We start from the raw sequence: 22,453 nt of genomic DNA, 5'->3' as shown, positions 1-22,453 counted from the left end.
ATTTTATATACTTAATATCTAATTTACAATACATATTATATAACACATTTATAGCATATATTATATATGCATAAATTAGAATATTATTTTCTAAATGGACTAGACTATATATATAAAAGACTACACACACACACACACACACACACATACACACACACACACACACACACACCAAGGAGACTTTTTAAAGAATAAAAGGACTGCTTCACTCCTTCAAAAAAAAGAAAAGAAAAAAAATAAAGAGGCATATTTTGAAAAATCAGTAGAAGAGATAAACTAGAATACTAAATATATATACATATATATGTATATATATGTGTATATATGTATATATTTGATTAATTCCAAAGAAAGTAGGAAAGGAAGAACAGAGAACCATTAAGAAAAATAGAAAAAAAATAGTGAGATGCCAGATTTAAAATTAACCTTATTGATAATTATATTGAATATAAATGAAGTAATAGCTTCAATTAAAAGTCAGAGATTTTTCAAACTAAATCAGAATTTCTCAGCCTCAGCACTACTGACATTTTAGGCCATGTAATTGTAGGAGGTGCACTGCAGGCTATTTAACAGTATCTGTGGGCTCTACCCACTAGATACCAGTAACACTATCCCTTTCCCTTCAGTTATGACAACCAAAATTGTCTCCAGATATTTCCAAATGTGCCCTGAGGGACAAAATCAGCCCTGATTGAGGACCACTTGGCTAGATGAAAACCAAGGCCAACAATATGCTGTTTACAAAAAACCACGTTAATTATAAAGACACAGATAGTTTTAAAGGAAACGGATGGGGAAAAGATACAAATATTAACTGTAAGAAAGCTGGTATGACTATATTAATATCAGACAATGCAGATTTGAAGACAAAGGGCATTTCCAGAAAAAGAGATATTTCCTAATGATAAAAACCATCTACCTATCAAAAGGACTTAAATGTCCACGCACCTAGTAACAGAGCTTCAAAATACATGAACCATAGATTGACAGGAACAAAGAAAAAAGACAAAATCTATAACCATATTTGGAGACTGAAACACTGCTCTTTCATTAACTGCTAGAATAACTAGATGAAAATCAGTAATGTTATACAAGATTTGACGCTTTTAACCAACTTGACCTAAATGATACTTCTAGAATATTACAGTCAACAACCGCAGAGTATATAGTCTTTTCAAATGCACCTGGAAGGTTCACCAAGATAGACCATATGCTGGGCCAAAATATGAGTCTCATTAAATTACAGATGACTGCAATCAAACAAAACATTTTCTATGAAAACAGGAATAAATTAAAAATCAAAAATGAAAATGTATCTACAAAAATCCTCAAATATTTTAAAGTAACATACTTCTAGATAACTGCTGGGTCAAGGACAGTCACAGGGTAATTTAAAAATATTTTAAATTCAACATCAAAGTTCTTCAGAATAATTTGTTTTCATACACCCTTTCTCAGGACCAATTGGCTTTGGATGGTCAAAAAAAAAAAAAAAACCTTCATTAAAACCATTCAATTGCTTTCCTTGAATCCTTGGGCAGTCAGTTACCCTTTGTTTTTAACCTCACACCTATAGGAATGGAAAGCTAAAAAAAAGCGCTGTTATATTCAGTTTGTTATTCAGGGAAAGGTGGAAAATAAATAAAAAGATTTCCAGCTTCCCTTATTTTATAAGTCCAGATATTATTGTTTTCTTTGAGTGTAATGGGTATTAGGATTATAGAAAATTATGGTTATAACTAACTTTTTGCAAGTAAGGTGTTTGCAAGTAGGAATGACCTTATAATGTTAACTGTGATGTGAAAAGGAATTATTTTAATGATGGATTTTGATCAAGATAAAATTTTTTAAAATGTACATGTAGACATATCAGTGAAATTGCAGGAAAAAAAACAACAAAGAAAAATCTAAAGCAACTAGTTTTTTTTTTAAAGGATAGATTATCTTCAAAGAGGCAAAATGTATACTGACAACTCTACTTAAGCAAGGACAGCAAGAAAAATCAAAGCACAATAGAATTATGCAATCAACGTGCTGAAAGAAAATAATGACCAACATAGAAGTCTACATCCAGCACAAATATCCTTTAGGCATGAAGATGAAATAAAGATATTGTTGGTCAAAAATATAGAGAATTTACTACCAGCAGACCTTCAGGAAAGAATGAAGTATATCCTTTCGGCAGAAGGAAATGTTAATGGTTAGAAGGTTAGCTATGTAGGAAGGAAAGAATTCCAAAGAAAGCCATAAATACATGGTAAATCTAAATGAACATTGACTATGTAAAGTAATAATACTTTAATACTGATGTTTAAAGTATAGAGAGTATTAAAATAGAAAGCATATGTAAATAATAGCACATTGGTTGTATTTTCCTGTGGAGGGTTAAAGTACTAATTAACTTACCATTTCTATCTAGGGTAAACAAAAACTGCCAAATTTTCAGACTAACAGAGAAAAAGTGGAATTAAAATAATCAATGACTTCATAGAAAAGCAAGAAAGGGGAAAAAACAGAACATAGCATGAGCAGAATAGACAGAAAACAGTAAAATGGTAAATTTAAACCCACATTTACTGTTTTAAGACTCTTGAGGACAGTTCATGGGACAGTTCATGATTGAAAAGAATAACTGATTTAAACACTTTACTTTGTCCTAAGAAGTTCTCCTTAATAAGTTCCCATAATTGGAAATTTAAAAATGCTACTTCTCGGGCTTCCCTGGTGGCGCAGTGGTTGAGAGTCCGCCTGCCGATGCAGGGGACACGGGTTCGTGCCCCGGTCCAGGAAGATCCCACATGCTGCGTAGTGGCTAGTTCCGTGAGCCATGGCCGCTGAGCCTGCGCGTCCGGAGCCTGTGCTCCGCAACAGGAGAGGCCACAGCAGTGAGAGGCCCGCGTACCGCAAAAATAAATAAATAAATAAAAATGCTACTTCTTGGATACTTTAGATACCCTCAGCACCAGCAAGGCACTCTGCATGCATCCTGTCTTTTTATCCTCACAATGAACCTGCAAGGTGGGTTTTATATACCCAAATTGGAGATGAGGATTGCCTGAGGTTGCTCAGGCAGTAAGTGACCAAACAGGATTCAAAACAGTTCAAACTCATCCCAACCAGGATATGCATCCAACCATGACACAATTCTTACCATTTAATAAACAAGGTTTGGTCATGTTATCTAACTATATCTTAAGTTTTTAACTGCCCAGAAGAAACAGAGGGACAAACGTTTTGCAACAAACCCAACTTTTAAAAAGTAAAATTCCTGAAATTCCTCAAGTTAAATAAATAGATCTTTAAAACAAATGTACCAAACTTAGCCTACAGTCCTGTGCAAAGATACTCATATTCAAAGCAAGCATTTATGGAGATGCTATGCATCCTATATTTTTCCATTTTGTGGCCCACGGTGCATATGCATTTCAGTTTCTACTTAGATCTTCATGTAATTCTGCCAAGAATATGCATTTATTTCTTGTTAAAAGTAGTTTTCATTTCTGAAATGATTTATACCGGAGGACAATATAGTTACATTAGAAGACATTTTAATTTGCAAATTCATTTCCAGCCAAGATTTGTGCAAAATAAAATCTAATTTATGCCAAAGGATATCAAACTTGCTAATCAATTCTTTTTTAATGACTTTCCAGGAAGAAACTCGTGTTGGCTATGATTCTTTACACAGCACTGTTACCTTCCAACCATATTGCTTTTTAAAAGTATTCAATCTATTTTTATGCTCTTTCAGAAATGAGGGTTGCATTATCTATTTACCACAAAATGAGAACTTTTTTGCTCAAATGATAGAAAAGGAAGACTTTGTTTTCCTTCAAGTCATTTATTTCCAGGTATGTTCACGTTTATTTCCATCACTTCTTTACTGCTTGACACCTAATGCCTTCTGTACTGATCTGTTAACTGTATTTTAATATTATTCAATATAATGCTGAAGCGACTGTAGCTTGTCCCAAGACCATTACAAGAGAACAAGTTGGAGAAAGAAAAATCGTCACTAGAAAAGATAAATGGGTGACACACTGGACCTTAAACTCTGTTTCTAATGGAAATTCCCATGCAGTAGATGAAAAGTTACCAGAAAACACGAACTGCCTCATTAACTTTATGCCCAAGTTCTATCAGCAATTGATCTTTAATGCCTATGTTCATCATTTATGAGCTCTTCCCATTCTTTATATACATTTAAAATTAAGCTTTATAAGATGAACTAGTTCCATGGTGATGCTCACTGCATCATCTATATAAAGCACTTTAAAGAATAATTCACAGAGAAGAAACATAAAGCTGGTGAGCCAGAATTGTTTTGTGATACAAATGACTGATTATCAAAGTCAAATGTGGCAGCTGTAATTGCCACTCTATTTGATTTGAAATAACCTTAATAATCGTCAACATATCATGAAGATATTTTTGGAAAAATGGGGTAATACTGTTTTCTTTTTTTGTATTTCCACAGCATCTTTCAGCCAAGGTTTCTGACAATACTACAGTGCGGCCATCTGCATCACCAACATATTTGTCATTGACAGAGAGAAAACAGATTTGGAAATTGTTGCACATCAAAACAAAGCAGATTAAAGTGAGCCAAAGACATCAGTTTTCAAAGTGGGTTCTAAAATGCCAATTCTATAGACTCAGTAAATAATCCATTGAGCTTTGTAGAGTTGCTTGGAATAGTTTTTTTTTTTTCTTTTAATAGAGAGCCATATTTTTTTAAAGTAAGTAGAAAACTAGGTTTTAAACATGATTTTGTTAGTTTACTTATAGTTGGTGGTGAACAAAACTGTTAAGGCTAGCTTTGCTGTTACCGGAACTAAGTTAAAAATAATTTTCCAGAAGCCAGGTTGATATGGGAGATATTTTTTACTTTACCCCTAGAGGATAGCTAACATTGGCTAACATAGACAACCTCTGTTGTAAGCCTTGATATATGTTAACTCATTTAATCCTTTCAACAATCCTGTGAAGGAGGTACTATTATTATCAATATTTCAGGAACGAGAAAATGAGGCAGAAGGGAAAAATAAATCACCTGGATCCTTCAGTAGGAAAGGGAAGGATCCCATCTAGGTGGTCTGGTTCAGAAGCCTAATTCTAACCAAAGTGCTATCTCTCTTCAATTGAAGTGTTCAAATTGAGTGTAAAATGTTTTCTTTCATCAAAAGCATAGAAGAATAGTTGGAGGAATTCTAGTATATTTCAGGAAGCCTCAAAGAATCTTTAAAATGGAGCCACTCATTAACTGGATTAGTGAACCATCAGTGGGTTCTTCCCTCTCTAACAGAAGACTGACCGGCAGACTTTCACCTCTGACACTTAAAGTGTTGCTCAGTGCTCTACTTTATATCATTTAATCCTCACAACAACTTTATAGAATACAATGGAATTATTATCTTCATTTAAATCAACACACGATGTGGACTTTTGTGGAAATGAGGGCAGAGGACACTACAAATATTCTGAAAATGCCAAGGGTTAAATATAGTTCTACTTCCTTTTTATATATTTGTGAAAAGTTTTCCCTTAAAAATTTGAGACCAATATCAACAGATATTCTGATAGTCTGTTCTATAACAAAGTTTTCTTTTCTTTTTAACTGAAGCATAGTTGATTTACAATATTGTGTGAGTTTCAGATGTACAGCAAAGTGAATCAGTTGTGTGTGTGTGTATATATATATATATATATATATATATATATTTAGATTCTTTTCTTTTTTAGAAAATTATTTAATTTATTTTTGGCTGTATTGGGTCTTCTTTGCTGCGCACAGGCTTTCTCTAGTTGTGGTGAACGAGGGCTACCCTTTGTTGCAGTAAGTGGGCTTCTCATTGCAGTGGCTTCTCTTGTTGCAGAGCACGGGCTCTAGAGCACAGGCTCAGTAGTTGTGGTCCACGGGCTTAGGTGCTCTGCAGCATGTGGGATCTTCCCAGACCAGGGGTTGAACCCGTGTTCCCTGCATTGGCAGACGGATTCTTAACCACTGTGCCACCAGGGAAGTCCCAGATTCTTTTCTAAGTTATTACAAGATATTGAATATAGTTTCCTGTGCTATACAGTAAATCCTTATTGTTTATCTACCATATATATAGTGGTGTATACCTGTTAATCCCATACTCCTAACCCAACCCCTTTCCCCTTTGGTAACCGTATGTTTTTTTTTCTATGTCTGTGAGAGTGTTTGTTTTGTAAATTCATTTGGATTATTTTTTTAGATTCCACATATAAGTGATATCATATAATATTCGTCTTTCTCTGTCTGGCTTACTTTACTGTGATAATCTCTAGGTCCATCCATTATAACAAAGTCTTTCTAACATAGATAAATTAATACAGGAGATTTATGGGGGTGACGATGTTAAGATAATGTGGAAACTGGGTTGGTTCATAGACTGTTTTTCCAAGTCATGGGCATTCGAAATTGCAGAAACAGAAAAAGGAAAAGAAAAAGCCCTCTGCTGGGCTGGTAACCTGGCAACATGAGCCTTTTTTGGCTGTATTTTAGAAAAATTAGCAACAAGAGCCTATTCGTAGGGCTCTCTCTGGAGAGAAGCACCACAGCCTGGGGCAGTTCTTGGCTGCTGGCAGGTCCACTGCCTCCAGTGCCTGCTGTGAATGCAGCCCCACAAGTTCTGATCTCCATGTTGTTTGGCTTCGTCTCAGCAGAGACTAGTCCTTCCCTAATTAAATTTTGTCCTCATTCCTAGTCTACTGTTTTGTGCGATCTATATTCCTTGTGGCAGATTCCATCTACACTGAGCTGCCTGCCTTGATGGGCCATTTTAATCCCCAGTTATGAATGAAGTTTTTTTTTTTTGGTGATGGTTGCTGTTATCAGTGCTTCTTAGCATTATGTAGGATAGCTTATAATGCAAAACAATGAAATAATCATAAACATAATCAGATGGAAAATCTTTTTTTAAATGGTAACATATTTTCAGATATTGCAGTTCTCTACCTCCATGTTTGCTTTTTTCCACCAGGTTCTAAACCTGGTGTGTGAGAGGGGAGAATATCAAAGTTGCCAAGGAAAAATTCTGTATAACTTATACCTTTCTACCCTTCCCTTCTGTAAGACTGTTATGTTGAAAACCACCATTCTTGGGGTGGGGGGGAAAGTGGAGTATAACCTACATTTCCCTAATCCCTCAAAATGTTAAACTCAAGAGTTTCAGGATCCTTAGGAATTTATAGATTTTTTTTTTTGATGTCAGGTAGGAGGGTTCTATGTTTAAATGCACTTATGTAACAAGCTTTCCTTAGAGCAAGTAAAAGCATCCTGTTTCATGTTAAGTACTACCATGTAAGATGTATCGGTATATATTTTTTGCAGCAATTTTAAAGATTCTTTCAAATCTAGATTGACAAAGAGGCTGTTAGTTTTAAAAATATCAGTTAAAGGGAAAAAACTAAAGACTCCTCCTAATTCTCTGAAGGTTTTCAGAGTAAAATTATTTCCATCTTGATTTTCATTTAAAGAAATCTTAGCTTTTTTTTCTTGCTTTAATTATGTATGTACTTTGTCATTTTCTATATCTCCCAAGTGGCTATTCTATCCTGAAGTTGGCAGGCATTCCTTTAGGCTGGTGGCCCTCAGGTGAGTAAGAAATGCAGTTGAGATTGAAGAAATGCTGTGTCTGCTCAAAATATCTCCTCTTTCTTCCACTGTGTCTGCTATCTAGCTTGAAATATTTGCTATTAAAATCATACCCCCCATCACCAAGTTAGAGAATTGGGGAAATGTTGAGAATCTCTTTTATTAGTTGGGACAACTGAGTTTTATTTATTTACAATTTATACTCCACGTATTGCCAACATATTTGAGGCAGTCAACAATAAAACTTGTGTCCAATATGGAAATGAAAAGTAATCCTTCCCCTCTTTCGTACTTATCCCTCCTAATAATAAAAAAGCAAAAGTCAACTTTGAATCAACATTTGTTAAAATTGTCGGAAAACATAAGCCAAAATAACATTTGATTATTTCATATCAGAACATTCTGGTAATCTTAGGCAAAGGGGAAACTGGATAGGTAGGAAAAAGGTTTTATTTAGGATTAAAGAAATGTGCCAGTTACTAAGATTTTGACTCTCCTTCCAGCTGTTTCATGTGATACTGGAGTAGGGACTTTGCAAACCTCTTTGCCAGATGGCTCCCTATTAAGCTCTGCCAATTGTGCTCTGTGTGTGTGGGTGTGTGTGTGAGAGAGAGAGAAGTTTTAAATACGTACAACATCTTTCCTTTGTTCTTCCAGCTCTAAGGGAGGTAGCTACTTCCTCATTTTCTCTTTTTTGCCTTTTCAGTCACCCAACTAACTTTATACCTAATTGATAATTACTTATGTTCTATTTTCTCTGTTAAGTGACTAGTCTGACTGCAGTCTCCTGACTAGATCTTAATGGATACCAGGCAGTGTCTCTTAACATGTTTACTTACATGAAGCAGTAAGCCTCCTAAGACAGTCACACACTCTTCCTGAGCTATTAAGGCAAAGGTCTTCCCATAATATCCAATTTTTGTTAAATATAATGTTTCTTTTAACAAAGAAGCATGTAAAGCATTGTTTTATTCCCTTTTTAATTTTTGGTAAAATACTTATTGTAAAGATTGTAATTTGCTTCCTTTGGATGCGTAAATGGACTATGTTAGTCAGACCCATGATTGCATGAATCACACATGGGTAGGAAAGCTCCAAATCACCGCCCAAGGCTAATTTTTCTATATGATAGCTTGGTTAATAAAATGAGGATTGTGGTCCTAGAAGCATAAAAACTAAACCCAACTGGAAATCTGGTTTCTTTAATGATTCACTATCAGAATATTTAAAAACAAAAAAATTTTAAATTTGTTAGAAAGACTGCTAGTTCTATAAAGAAAGGTGATTATATTAAGAGTCAGTGATTATTTTTTGCATGAAATTTAACTTTCAGCTTTCTGACAAGCCACAGCACCATTGTTATTATGGTCAAGTAAAGTTCACTTTTTCTTCCACAGAGTAGTCCATTCATTATAGGAAAGTATAATCACCAAGGCTCAGGGGTTTTCAGGACTACTGTATAATGAAACATATGGCCAAGGAGTCCAGAAAAAAGGGCAATATAAGGGCTAAGGTTATGAGGCAGGAAGGACCTGGATTTTGAGTTCAAAAAGAAGGTAGAAGCCAAATTTACTTAGGACTACCTTAACAATGGAGCACAGGAGACAGAGGAATAGCATATTTAAAATGCTGGAAGAAAAAACTATCAACCAAGAAATCTATACCTGGCAAACTTTTAGAGAACTTAGATCTGCCTAACAAATATTTACTAAAGAAAATCCTTCAGACTACTAAGAAATGACTCAGGATGGTGAGTTGAATTCACAGGAAGAAACAAAGAGCACCAGAGGGCTTCCCTGGTGGCGCAGTGGTTGAGAGTCTGCCTGCCGATGCAGAGAACACGGGTTTGTGCCCTGGTCCAGGAAGATACCACATGCCGCGAAGCGGCTGTGCCCGTGAGCCATGGCCGCTGAGCCTGCACGTCCGGAGCCTGTGCTCCACAACGGGAGAGGCCACAGCAGTGAGAGGCCCGCATACCACACACACACAAAAAAAAGCACCAGAAATGGTAAATATGTGGGTAACTATTAAAAAATGTATAAATATCCATTTTCTTTTCCTATAATTACTTTAAGAGACATAAGATCCAAATGTCCATTGACAAGTGGACAATGATACGGAATATTTTCATTATGACAAGGATCCCTATGTTGCCCTTTCATAATCACACTCACTCCCTTCCTCACCGTACCACCCACTCCACTCCCTGCCCTGTCCCTGACCCCTGGCAACCACTAATGTCTCCTATATTTGTAAAATTTTGTCATTTCAAGAATGTTGTATGATGGAATCACACAGATATTATGTAACCTTTTTGGACTGGGTTTTTCTCACTCATCACAATTCCCTGGAGATTCATTCAAATTGTTGCATGTATGAATAATCCATTTCTTTTTATTACTGAGTAGTATTCAAGGTTATAAATTCCAGTTCCTTTAGTCATTCACCCACTAAGAATGTTTATTTCCAGTTTTTGGCTATTCTGAATAAAGCTGTTATAGACATTTGTTTACAAGTTCTTACATGAAGATAAGTTTTTATTTTTCTGGGATAAACACCCAAGAGTACAACTGCTGGATATTATGGTAGTTGCGTGTTTAGTTTAAGAAACTGCCAAACTGTTTTGCAAGAATGGCAAGGAATTATCTTTTAAAAACTTCTAGGCAGGGGGTGCTGGGAAGATGGCGGAAGAGTAAGACGCGGAGATCACCTTCCTCCCCACAGATACACCAGAAATACATCTACACGTGGAACAACTCCTACAGAACACCTACTGAACGCTGGCAGAAGACCTCAGACCTCCCAAAAGGCAAGAAACCCCCCACGTACCTGGGTAGGGCAAAAGAAAAAAAAGAAAAAACAGAGACAAAAGAATAGGGACGGCACCTGCACCAGTGGGAGGGAGCTGTGAAGGAGGAAAGGTTTCCACACACTAGGAAGCCCCTTCGCGGGCGGAGACTGCGGATGGCGGAGGGGGAAGCTTCGGTGCCTCGCAGGAGAGCGCAGCAACAGGGGTGCGGAGGGCAAAGCGGAGAGATTCCCGCACAGAGGATCGGTGCCGACCGGCGCTCACCAGCCCAAGAGGCTTGTCTGCTCACCCGTCGGGGCGGGCGGGGCTGCGAGCTGAGGCTCAGGCTTCGGTCGGAGCTCAGGGAGAGGACTGTGGTTGGCGGCTTGAACACAGCCTGAAGGGGTTAGTGCACCACGGCTAGCCGGGAGGGAGTCCAGGGAAAAGTCTGCACCTGCCGAACAGGCAAGAGACTTTTTCTTCACTCTTTGTTTCCTGGTGCGCAAGGAGAGGGGTTTAAGAGCGCTGCTTAAAGGAGCTCCAGAGACGGGCGCGAGCCGCGGCTAAAAGCGCGGACCCCAGAGCCGGGCGGGAGACGCTAAGGCTGCTGCTGCCGCCACCAAGAAGCCTGTGTGCGAGCACAGGTCACTACCCACACCCCTCTTCCGGGGAGCCTGTGCAGCCCGCCACTGCCAGGTTCGCAGGATCCAGGGACAACTTCCACGGGAGAACGCACGGCGCGCCTCAGGCTGGTAAAACATCATGCTGGCCTCTGCTGCCGCAGGCCCGCCCCGCACTCCGTGCCCCTCCCTCCCCCAAGCGCTGAGTGCACCAGAGCCCCCGCATCAGCGGCTTCTTTAACCCCGTCCTGTCTGAGCAAAAAACAGACGCCCTCCAGCGACCTACACGCAGAGGCAGGGCCAAATCCAAAGCTGAGCCCCTGTGAGCTGTGAGAACAAAGAAGAGAAAGGGAAATCTCTCCCAGCAGACTCAGAAGCTGCGGATTAAAGCTCCACAATCAACTTGATGGACCCTGCATCTGTGGAATACATGAATAGACAACCAATCATCCCAAATTGAGGAGGTGGACTTTGAGAGCAAGAGCTATGATATTTTCCCCTTTTCCTCTTTTTGTGAATGTGTATGTGTATGCTTCTGTGTGAGATCTTGTCTGTATAGCTTTGCTTCCACCATTTGTCCTAGGGTTCTATCCGTCCATTGTTTTTTTTAAAAATTTTTTTTCTTAATAATTAATTTTAATTTTAATAACTTTATTATACTTTTCTTTCTTTCTTTCTTTCTTTCTTTCTTTCTTTCTTTTTCTTTCTCTCTCTCTCTCTCTCTTTCTTTCCTTCCTTCCTTCAGACAACCAATCATCCCAAATTGAGGAGGTGGACTTTGAGAGCAAAATTTATGATTTTTTCCCCTTTACCTCTTTTTGTGAGGGTGTATGTGTATGCTTCTGTGTAAGATTTTGTCTGTATAGCTTTGCTTCTACCATCTGTCCTAAGGTTCTATCCATCCCTTTTTTTTGCTAAATAATTATTTTTTAATTCAATAACTTTATTATATTTTATTTTACTGTATCTTCTTTCTTTTTTCCTTCCTTCCCTCCTTCCTTCCTTCCTCCCTTCTCTCCTTTCTTTCTTTCTTTCTTCCTACTTCTACTAATTCTCTCTACTTTTTCTCCCTTTTATTCTGAGCCGTGTGGATAAAAGGCTCTTGGTGCTCCAGCCAGGAGTCAGGGCTCTGCCTCTGAGGTGGGAGAGCCAACTTCAGGACACTGGCCAACAAGAGACCTCCCAGCTCCACATAATATCAAACGGCAAAAATCTCCCAGAGACCTCCATCTTAACACCAGCACCCAGCTTCACTCAACGACCAGCAAGCTACAGTGCTGGACAACCTATGCCAAACAACTAGTAAAACAGGAACACAACCCCACCCATTAGCAGAGAGGCTGCCTAAAATCATAATAAGTCCACAGACACCCCAAAACACACCACCAGACGTGGACCTGCCCACTAGAGAGACAAGATCTAGCCTCATCCACCACAACACAGGCACTAGTCCCCTCCACCAGGAAGCCTACACAACCCACTGAACCAACCTTAGCCACTGGAGACAGACATCAAAAACAACGGGAACTACGAACCTGCAGCCTGCAAAAAGGAGACCCCAAACAGGAAGATAAGCAAAATGAGAAGACAGAAAAACACACAGCAGATGAAGGAGCAGGATAAAAACCCACCAGACCTAACAAATGAAGAGGAAATAGGCAGTCTACCTGAAAAAGAGTTCAGAATAATGATAGTAAAGATGATCCAAAATCTTGGAAATAGAATGGACAAAATGCAAGAAGCAGTTAACAAGGACCTAGAAGAAATAAAGATGAAACAGACAATGATGAACAACACAATAAATGAAATGAAAAATACTCTAGATGGGATCAATAGCAGAATAAATGAGGCAGAAGAACGGATAAGTGACCTGGAAGATAAAATAGTGGAAATAACTACTGCAGAGCAGAATAAAGAAAAAAGAATGAAAAGAACTGAGGACAGTCTCAGAGACCTCTGGGACAACATTAAACGCACCAACATTCGAATTATAGGGGTTCCAGAAGAAGAAGAGAAAAAGAAAGGGACTGAGAAAATATTTGAAGAGATTATAGTTGAAAACTTCCCTAATATGGGAAAGGAAATCGTTAATCAAGTCCAGGAAGCACAGAGAGTCCCATACAGGATAAATTCAAGGAGAAATACGCCAAGACACATATTAATCAAACTGTCAAAAACTAAATACAAAGAAAGCATATTAAAAGCAGCAAGGGAAAAACAACAAATAACACACAAGGGAATCCCCATAAGGTTAACAGCTGATCTCTCAGCAGAAACTCTACAAGCCAGAAGGGAGTGGCAGGACATACTGAAAGTGATGAAGGAGAAAAACCTGCAACCAAGATTACTCTACCCAGCAAGGATCTCATTCAGATTTGATGGAGAAATTAAAACCTTTACAGACAAGCAAAAGCTGAGAGAGTTCAGCACCACCAAACCAGCTTTACAACAAATGCTAAAGGAACTTCTCTAGACAAAAACACAAGAGAAGGAAAAGTCCTATAATAACGAACCCAAAACAATTTAGAAAATGGGAATAGGAACATACATATCGATAATTACCTTAAATGTAAATGGACTAAATGCTCCCACCAAAAGACACAGATTGGCTGAATGGATACAAAAACAAGACCCATATATATTCTGTCTACAAGAGACCCACTTCAGACTATGGACACATACAGACTGAAAGTAAGGGGATGGAAAAAGACATTCCATGCAAATGGAAACAAAAGAAAGCTGGAGTCGCAATTCTCATATCAGACAAAACAGACTTTAAAATAAAGACTATTAGAAAATGGACACATACAGACTGAAAGTAAGGGGATGGAAAAAGACATTCCATGCAAATGGAAACAAAAGAAAGCTGGAGTCGCAATTCTCATATCAGACAAAACAGACTTTAAAATAAAGACTATTAGAAAAGACAAAGAAGGACACTACATAATGATCAATGGATCGATCCAAGAAGAAGATTCACCAATGGACAGATCATCCAAAATGAAAATAAATAAGGAAACACAAGCTTTAAATGATACATTAAACAGGATGGACTTAATTGATATTTATAGGACACTCCATCCAAAAACAACAGAATACACATTTTTCTCAAGTGCTCATGGAACATTCTCCAGGATAGATCATATCTTGGGTCACAAATCAAGCCTTGGTAAATTTAAGAAAATTGAAATTGTATCAAGTATCTTTTCCGACCACAACGCCATGAGACTAGATATCAATTATAGGAAAAGAGCTGTAAAAAATACAAACACATGGAGGCTAAACAATACACTACTTAATAACGAAGTGATCACTGAAGAAATCAAAGAGGAAATTAAAAAATACCTAGAAACAAATGACAATGGAGATACAACGACCCAAAACCTATGGGATGCAGCAAAAGCAGTTCTAAGAGGGAAGTTTATAGCAATACAAGCCCACCTTAAGAAGCAGGAAACATCTCGAATAAACAACCTAACCTTGCACCTCAAGCAATTAGAGAAAGAAGAACAAAAAAACCCCAGAGTTAGCAGAAGGAAAGAAATCATAAAAATCAGATCAGAAATAAATGAAAAAGAAATGAAGGAAACAATAGCAAAGATCAATAAAACTAAAAGCTGGTTCTTTGAGAAGATAAACAAAATAGATAAACCATTAGCCAGACTCATCAAGAAAAAAAGGGAGAAGACTCAAATCAATAGAATCAGAAATGAAAAAGGAGAAGTAACAACTGACACTGCAGAAATAAAAAAAATCATGAGGGATTACTACAAGCAACTCTATGCCAATAAAATGGACAATCTGGAAGAAATGGACAAATTCTTAGAAATGCACAAACTGCCAAGACTGAATCAGGAAGAAATAGAAAATATGAACAGACCAATCACAAGCACTGAAATTGAAACTGTGATTAAAAATCTTCCAACAAACAAAAGCCCAGGACCAGATGGCTTCACAGGCGAATTCTATCAAACATTTAGAGAAGAGCTAACACCTATCCTTCTCAAACTCTTCCAAAATATAGCAGAGGGAGGAACACTCCCAAACTCATTCTACGAGGCCACCATCACCTTGATACCAAAACCAGACAAGGATGTCACAAAGAAAGAAAACTACAGGCCAATATCACTGATGAACATAGATGCAAAAATCCTCAACAAAATACTAGCAAACAGAATCCAACAGCACATTAAAAGGATCATACACCATGATCAAGTGGGGTTTATTCCAGGAATGCAAGGATTCTTCAATATACGCAAATCTATCAATGTGATTAACCATATTAACAAATTGAAGGAGAAAAACCATATGATCATCTCAATAGATGCAGAGAAAGCTTTTGACAAAATTCAACACCCATTTATGATAAAAACCCTGCAGAAAGTAGGTGTAGAGGGAACTTTCCTCAATATAATAAAGGCCGTATATGACAAGCCCACAGCCAACATCATCCTCAATGGCGAAAAACTGAAAGCATTTCCACTAAGGTCAGGAACAAGACAAGGTTGCCCACTCTCACCACTCTTATTCAACATAGTTTTGGAAGTTTTAGCCACAGCAATCAGAGAAGAAAAGGAAATAAAAGGAATCCAAATCGGAAAAGAAGAAGTAAAGCTGTCACTGTTTGCAGATGACATGATACTATACATAGAGAATCCTAAAGATGCTACCAGAAAACTACTAGAGCTAATCAATGAATTTGGTAAAGTAGCAGGATACAAAATTAATGCACAGAAATCTCTGGCATTCCTATATACTAATGATGAAAAATCTGAAAGTGAAATCAAGAAAACACTCCCATTTACCATTGCAACAAAAAGAATAAAATATCTAGGAATAAACCTACCTAAGGAGACAAAAGACCTGTATGCAGAAAATTATAAGACACTGATGAAAGAAATTAAAGATGATACAAACAGATGGAGAGATATACCATGTTCTTGGATTGGAAGAATCAACATTGTGAAAATGACTCTACTTCCCAAAGCAATCTATAGATTCAATGCAATCCCTATCAAACTACCACTGGCATTTTTCACAGAACTAGAACAAAAAATTTCACAATTTGTATGGAAACACAAAAGACCCCGAATAGCCAAAGCAATCTTGAGAACAAAAAATGGAGCTGGAGGAATCAGGCTGCCTGACTTCAGACTATACTACAAAGCTACAGTAATCAAGACAGTATGGTACTGGCACAAAAACAGAAAGATAGATCAATGGAATAGGATAGAAAGCCCAGAGATAAGCCCATGCACATATGGTCACCTTATCTTTGATAAAGGAGGCAGGAATGTACAGTGGTGAAAGGAGAGCCTCCTCAATAAGTGGTGCTGGGAAAACTGGACAGGTACATGTAAAAGTATGAGATTAGATCACTCCCTAACATCATACACAAAAATAAGCTCCAAATGTATTAAAGACCTAAATGTAAGGCCAGAAACTATCAAACTCTTATAGGAAAACATAGGCAGAACACTCTATGACATAAATCACAGCAAGATACTTTCTGACCCACCTCCCAGAGAAATGGAAATAAAAACAAAAGTAAACAAATGGGACCTAATGAAACTTCAAAGCTTTTGCACAGCAAAGGAAACCATAAACAAGACCAAAAGATAACCCTCAGAATGGGAGAAAATATTTGCAAATGAAGCAACTCACAATGGATTAATCTCCAAAATTTATAAGCAGCTCATGCAGCTCAATAACAAAAAAACAAACAACCCAATCCAAAAATGGGCAGAAGACCTAAGTAGACATTTCTCCAAAGAAGATATACAGACTGCCAACAAACACATGAAAGAATGCTCAACTTCATTAATCATTAGAGAAATGCAAATCAAAACTACAATGAGATATCATCTCACACCAGTCAGAATGGCCATCATCAAAAAATCTAGAAACAATAAATGCTGGAGAGGGTGTGGAGAAAAGGGAACACTCTTGCACTGCTGGTGGGAATGTGAATTGGTTCAGCCACTATGGAGAACAGTATGGAGGTTCCTTAAAAAACTACAAATAGAACTACCATATGACCCAGCAATCCCACTACTGGTCATATACCTTGAGAAAACCATAATTCAAAAAGAGTCATGTACCAAAATGTTCATTGCAGCTTTATTTACAATAGCCTGGAGGTAGAAACAACCTAAGTGTCCATCATCGGATGAATGGATAAAGAAGATGTGGCACATATATACAATGGAATATTACTCAGCCATAAAAAGAAACGAAATTGAGCTATTTGTAATGAGGTGGATAGACCTAGAGTCTGTCATACAGAGTGAAGTCAGAAAGAGAAAGACAAATACCGTATGCTAACACATATATATGGAATTTAAGGGAAAAAAAATGTCATGAAGAACCTAGGGGTAAGACAGGAATAAAGACACAGACCTACTAGAGAATGGACTTGAGGATATGGGGAGGGGGAAGGGTAAGCTGTGACAAAGTGAGAGTGAGGCATGGACATATATACACTACCAAACGTAAGGTAGATAGCTCGTGGGAAGCAGCCTCATAGCACAGGGAGATCAGCTCCGTGCTTTGTGCCGTCCTGGAGGGATGGGATAGGGAGGGTGGGAGGAAGGGGGACGTAAGAGGGAAGAGATGTGGGGACATATGTATATGTATAACTGATTCACTTTGTTATAAAGCAGAAACTAACACACCATTGTAAAGCAATTATACTCCAATAAAGATGTAAAAAAACAAACAAACAAACAAAACTCTAGGCTGGGAACAGGGAGCAGATCAAGTCTATTGAATGGGGTTTGCCGCCAGGCTATGGAGCAGGTAAATGAGGTAAAGTGAAGGGCAATAAGGCCCTGAGTGCTGGCAACATGGATGGTGGATTACAGTGCCGCTCTGAGGCAGTAAGTCAGATCCCCAGGCCCATGTGCTCTCCAGCAATCGCTCAGCATCCTACACCAAGAACAGAGACCGCCAGAAGGCTTATGAGGATGGTTGCAAAACCATTGACTTAAAACCTGCCTGGGGCAAAGGCTATTCCCAAAAAGCAGCCGCTCTTGAGCTCTTAAACTTTTTTAAATCTGCCACTCGAAACTATGACAAGGTTTTAAAACATGAAGCAAACGATCCTCAGCTCAAAGAGGGTTTACAGAATATCGAGCCTCAGTCAGCCGAAATTCAAGAATGCTTTCAACATGTCCGATCTGTTCCAGAAGTTGGAGAGTGATCCCAGGTCAAGGACACTGCTCCTAGATCCTACCTACCAGGAACTGATAGAACAATGTCAAACAGGCCGTCTGACCTGGGCAAAAACTGCAACATCCCCAGATCGTGACTACCCTCAGTGTCGCCTTCGAGGCTATCTGGGCAGTATGGATGAGGAGGAAGAAGTTGAGACCCCTCCACCACCACCTTCTCCCTAAAAGGAAACCAAGTCAGAGCCAATGGAAGAAGATATTCCAGGGAATAATAAGCAGGCAATGAAAGGAAAAGCTGGGGAAGGATGCCTGTAAGCAAAAAGACTTTGACACAGCCTTGAAACAGTATGACAGAAGCAACGGCCAGGACCCCACCAACATGACTCGCATGACCAATCAAGCAGCCATGTATTTCACAAAGGGCGACTAGAGTGAATGTCAGGAGCTTTGTGAGAAGGCCATCGGAGAGGGGCTAGACAAGCAAGAAGACTATCCTCGACAGATTGCCAAAGCTTATGTCAAATTGACAGAGCCTATTTCAAAGAAGGAAAGTACAAGGATGCCATCCATTTCTACAAATCTCTGGCAGGGCACTGAACCCCAGATGTGCTCAAGAAATGCCAACAGGCAGAGAAAATCCTGAAGGAGCAAGAGTGTCTAGACTACATAAACCCTGGCCTAGCTTTGGAAATATCCCCAGGCCAGGAAGCACTATACAGAAGCCATCCAACAGGAACCCAAGAGATACCAAATTGTACAGCAATCGAGCTACCTGCTTCATCAAACTCCTGGAGTTTCAGCTGCCACTCAAGGACTGTGAGGAATGTATCCAGCTAGAACTGACCCTCACCAAGGGTTATACACGGAAAGCAGCTGCCCTAAGAAGCAACGAAGGACCATACAAAATCCATGGATGTCTGCCAGAAGGCACTAGACCTGGACTTCATTGTAAGGAAGTAGCAGATGTTTACCATGGCTACATGATGGTCCTGTACAACCAACATGACAGCCCTGAAGATGTGAAGCGATGGGCCGTGGCCAAGGTACAGCAGATGAGTGACCTGGCCATGTGGCTCATCCTGCAACAGATGCAGAAAGACCCCCAGGCACTCAGCGGACACATGAAGAATCCTGTAACAGTGCAGAAGATCCAGAAGCTGCTGGATGTGGGTCTGATTGCAATTCAGTGATGACTTGCTCATCATAACCCTTCCCTTCACCCTCATGTGGAAAAAGGAGTGGGAACTGTGGCAAGCAGCATAGAGCAGAAGAGAGAGAAGGGGAAAAAGGGAACATCTTCTCTATATGTTTATACAGACCTATGTGGAAGATACAGAGACTTGTACTGGAGTCATTTGTGCGGCCTCTGGGCCCTCCTAGCATACACACAGTCTCTCCTGCTGCCCCGGAGTTTCATATGTCCCACCCCTGGCGCTCAGTCGCTGTCCCAGCTGCTCTCAGATGGTTGGTGATTTGGGGGCCAGGAGTAGGCATATTTGTGGAGGGGAGGGTATTCTTCCCACCTCAGGCCCCAAGTGTCTTCACACTATTAGCTCCATGACCCCTTCACCAACAACACAAGCCAGTCCAGCATGGTTACATGTTCAAAAAAAAAAAAGAAAAGAAAAAGTAGCTCTGTTTATTGTTAGTACTGACCAGACAAGAGAAAGACAAAGAAAATACATCCTTGTTCAAGCTTAGTTCTTTTACAGGAATAGGAAACTAGAAGTCAATTCCGATCCTCTTATCATAGCTTAATTAATGAGAAAAGGTGACAGTGCATTATTATCAAGGTGTCTTTGAAAAAAAAAAAGCAATTTATTAATAAAAGCAGCTTAAAACTTCACAACTATTTTTAACGTTGACCTAAGAGCTCAGTATCTGTAGTGCTTTCACGGTCTACTGATGTAATATTTGGCACTGAGCAGATTGAATGTTTTACTCAACGTTTTGGGATTAAAATACAGAAACGTTTTTCCCATGTTCCCAAGTATGTAAACCTATTTATCTTGATTTATTTTTATAAAAGAACAAGGCCTCAGAAATGCAGATACATGTTCTCTTCCCCAAAACAAAATAAACTGTATCCTTTGAAGCTGAAAAATAAAAATTTCAGAAGATTTTTGAATAATTTAGAAAGTTCTAAACCTTGAGACATACTATTCCAATTATGAAATCGTTACTGCACAGCAAGTAATTTTGGCCCAAATCTGTTCTCTTGAAATCTGAAGTCAACAGGAGTTCTGTGCAGGAGACAATCACGTGCAACCAGTACAGGGCCACTCCTAACCTTAAAGCTTTTCAGTTCATGAAATATTTATGCATCCTAAACTGGATTTAAAAGTCATCACAGGCATCTACCTGCAGGCAAACTATTCAAGTGTTTTCTGCTTTCTCCACATACCAGTTGCCTAGGGTCCCACCCACTCCAGTTGAGTATTTCATACTATTCTCTACGCAACTCTATTCCACCACATTTGAATGTCTGAATGCAAGAGATCATAGGTCCCAAGATATTTGGTGCAGGAAGGTCCCTAGAAGTCCTATGTATAATCACTGTGAGGTCTTGTTTCTTTTATACAGACAAAAGTCACTTCTCATCATTGATGACATTTCCCTCCTCATTCTATCCAGGTTGGAGCTGCTACAATGTCTTTCTTTGTTCCTATCAGTTATGTATTATCAACATTCATTTTCCCCTGTAGCATTTTGTATTAATTCACTATTCTTATCCGGAAAATAAAAATTTTATTTAAATTTTTTCTAATTAGTCCAGTAGAATTCCTTCCTTTCCCATAATAACCCTCTTAACAATGAGTTTTTATTTCTTATTAGTTGCTATAATACTGGCTTACCTGAAGGAGTTGTAGCCTTTCCTTATATTGAATAAATATAACACATATTCAATGAGTGCCTACTATTTTCACTGTGATATCACTGGAAATTCTGTGGTGTAAAAGATGGATAAATTTCCTACCCTAAGGGAGCTTACAGCCTAATGGTGAAGAGAGACATTAAACAGATCATCATACAAGTAATTAATTACAATGCTAGCAAGCATAAGAAAAAAAAATGCTACAAATGTACACATAAAGGGACTGGTAATCTGGCAGGAATTGTAGGCTAGCAAAAATGATGCTCAGGGCTTCCCTGGTGGCGCAGTGGTTGAGAGTCCACCTGCTGATGCAGGGGACACGGGTTCGTGCGCCGATCTGGAAAGATCCCACATACCACCGAGCGGCTGGGCCCGTGAGCCATGGCCGCTGAGCCTGCGCGTCCTGAGCCTGTGCTCCGCAACGGGAGAGGCCACAACAGTGAGAGGCCCGCGTACCGCAAAAAAAAAAAAAAAAAAAAAAAAATGATGCTCAGCCTGAGATCTGATAATGATTAGAAGTTAACAGAGACAAACAGAAGAAGAAGTGTGTTACTAGAGTGAAAAGGAGTTTGGCCTAGTTAGGAACTCACAGAATGTCACTGTGTCTGGAACTCAGAGCATAAAGGGGAGAAAGCTGCAAAAGAAAGCTGGAGCCAGATCCTGCTGAGTCTAGTAGGCTCTGAATTTTATTCAAGTTGCATTTGAAGTATTTTTAAGCAAGGGATTGCCATGATCAGCTTTGTTCTTTAAAAGAATCACTCCTGGAAAATGAAACAAAGTAACCATATGACTTAGATGGCGGGGGCGGGGGGGGGGGGGGGGTTGGGCTGAGAACAAAAGTGGATGAAGGAGGACTATTAGGGGCCTTTTATAGATGCCTAGGAGAGAAATGATGGATTTCTTGGATGATTGTGTTGGTATTGAAGAGGAAAAATACCTTAAACGTAAAGCTAATGACATGTGGTTTTTAACCACAGCAACTGAATGGCTTGGATAGGTTTAAGGTATATGATTTCTGTTGGGACATGTTTGAATATGGGCTAGAATATGAGTTCCAGGATGATAGATTTTTTTTGGCTTTTTTGTTCACTGTTGCAACCTGTGCCTCCAGAGACATTCAAGTAGAGATGTTGAATAGGCAGTGAGATTATATGGAATTGCAGCTCAGAAGACAGATTTGGGTTGGTATTAAAAATGTGGGAGTCAGGGCTTCCCTGGTGATCCAGTGGTTAAGAATCTGCCTTCCAATGCAGGGGACGAAGGTTCGACCCCTGGTCAGGGAGCTAAGATCCCTGATTGCCGAGGAGCAATTAAAACCTGCAACTAAGACCCAACACAGCCAAATAAATAAATATTTTTTTAAAATGTGGGAGTCTA

At 38.9% G+C, this 22,453-nt stretch overlaps 1 pseudogene; it reads left to right on the top strand.

Annotated features, from left to right (window-relative positions):
- The first annotated feature begins 17,818 nt into the window (after positions 1–17,818).
- Positions 17,819–19,391, top strand: LOC103078533 (stress-induced-phosphoprotein 1 pseudogene; annotated as a pseudogene).
- The last annotated feature ends 3,062 nt before the right edge of the window (positions 19,392–22,453 follow it).

The sequence above is a fragment of the Lipotes vexillifer genome, unplaced genomic scaffold (genome assembly GCF_000442215.2).
Source record: "Lipotes vexillifer unplaced genomic scaffold, Lipotes_vexillifer_v1.1 scaffold597, whole genome shotgun sequence".
NCBI classification, from domain to species: domain Eukaryota; kingdom Metazoa; phylum Chordata; class Mammalia; order Artiodactyla; family Lipotidae; genus Lipotes; species Lipotes vexillifer.
This window is presented reverse-complemented; position numbering and strand designations above follow the sequence as displayed.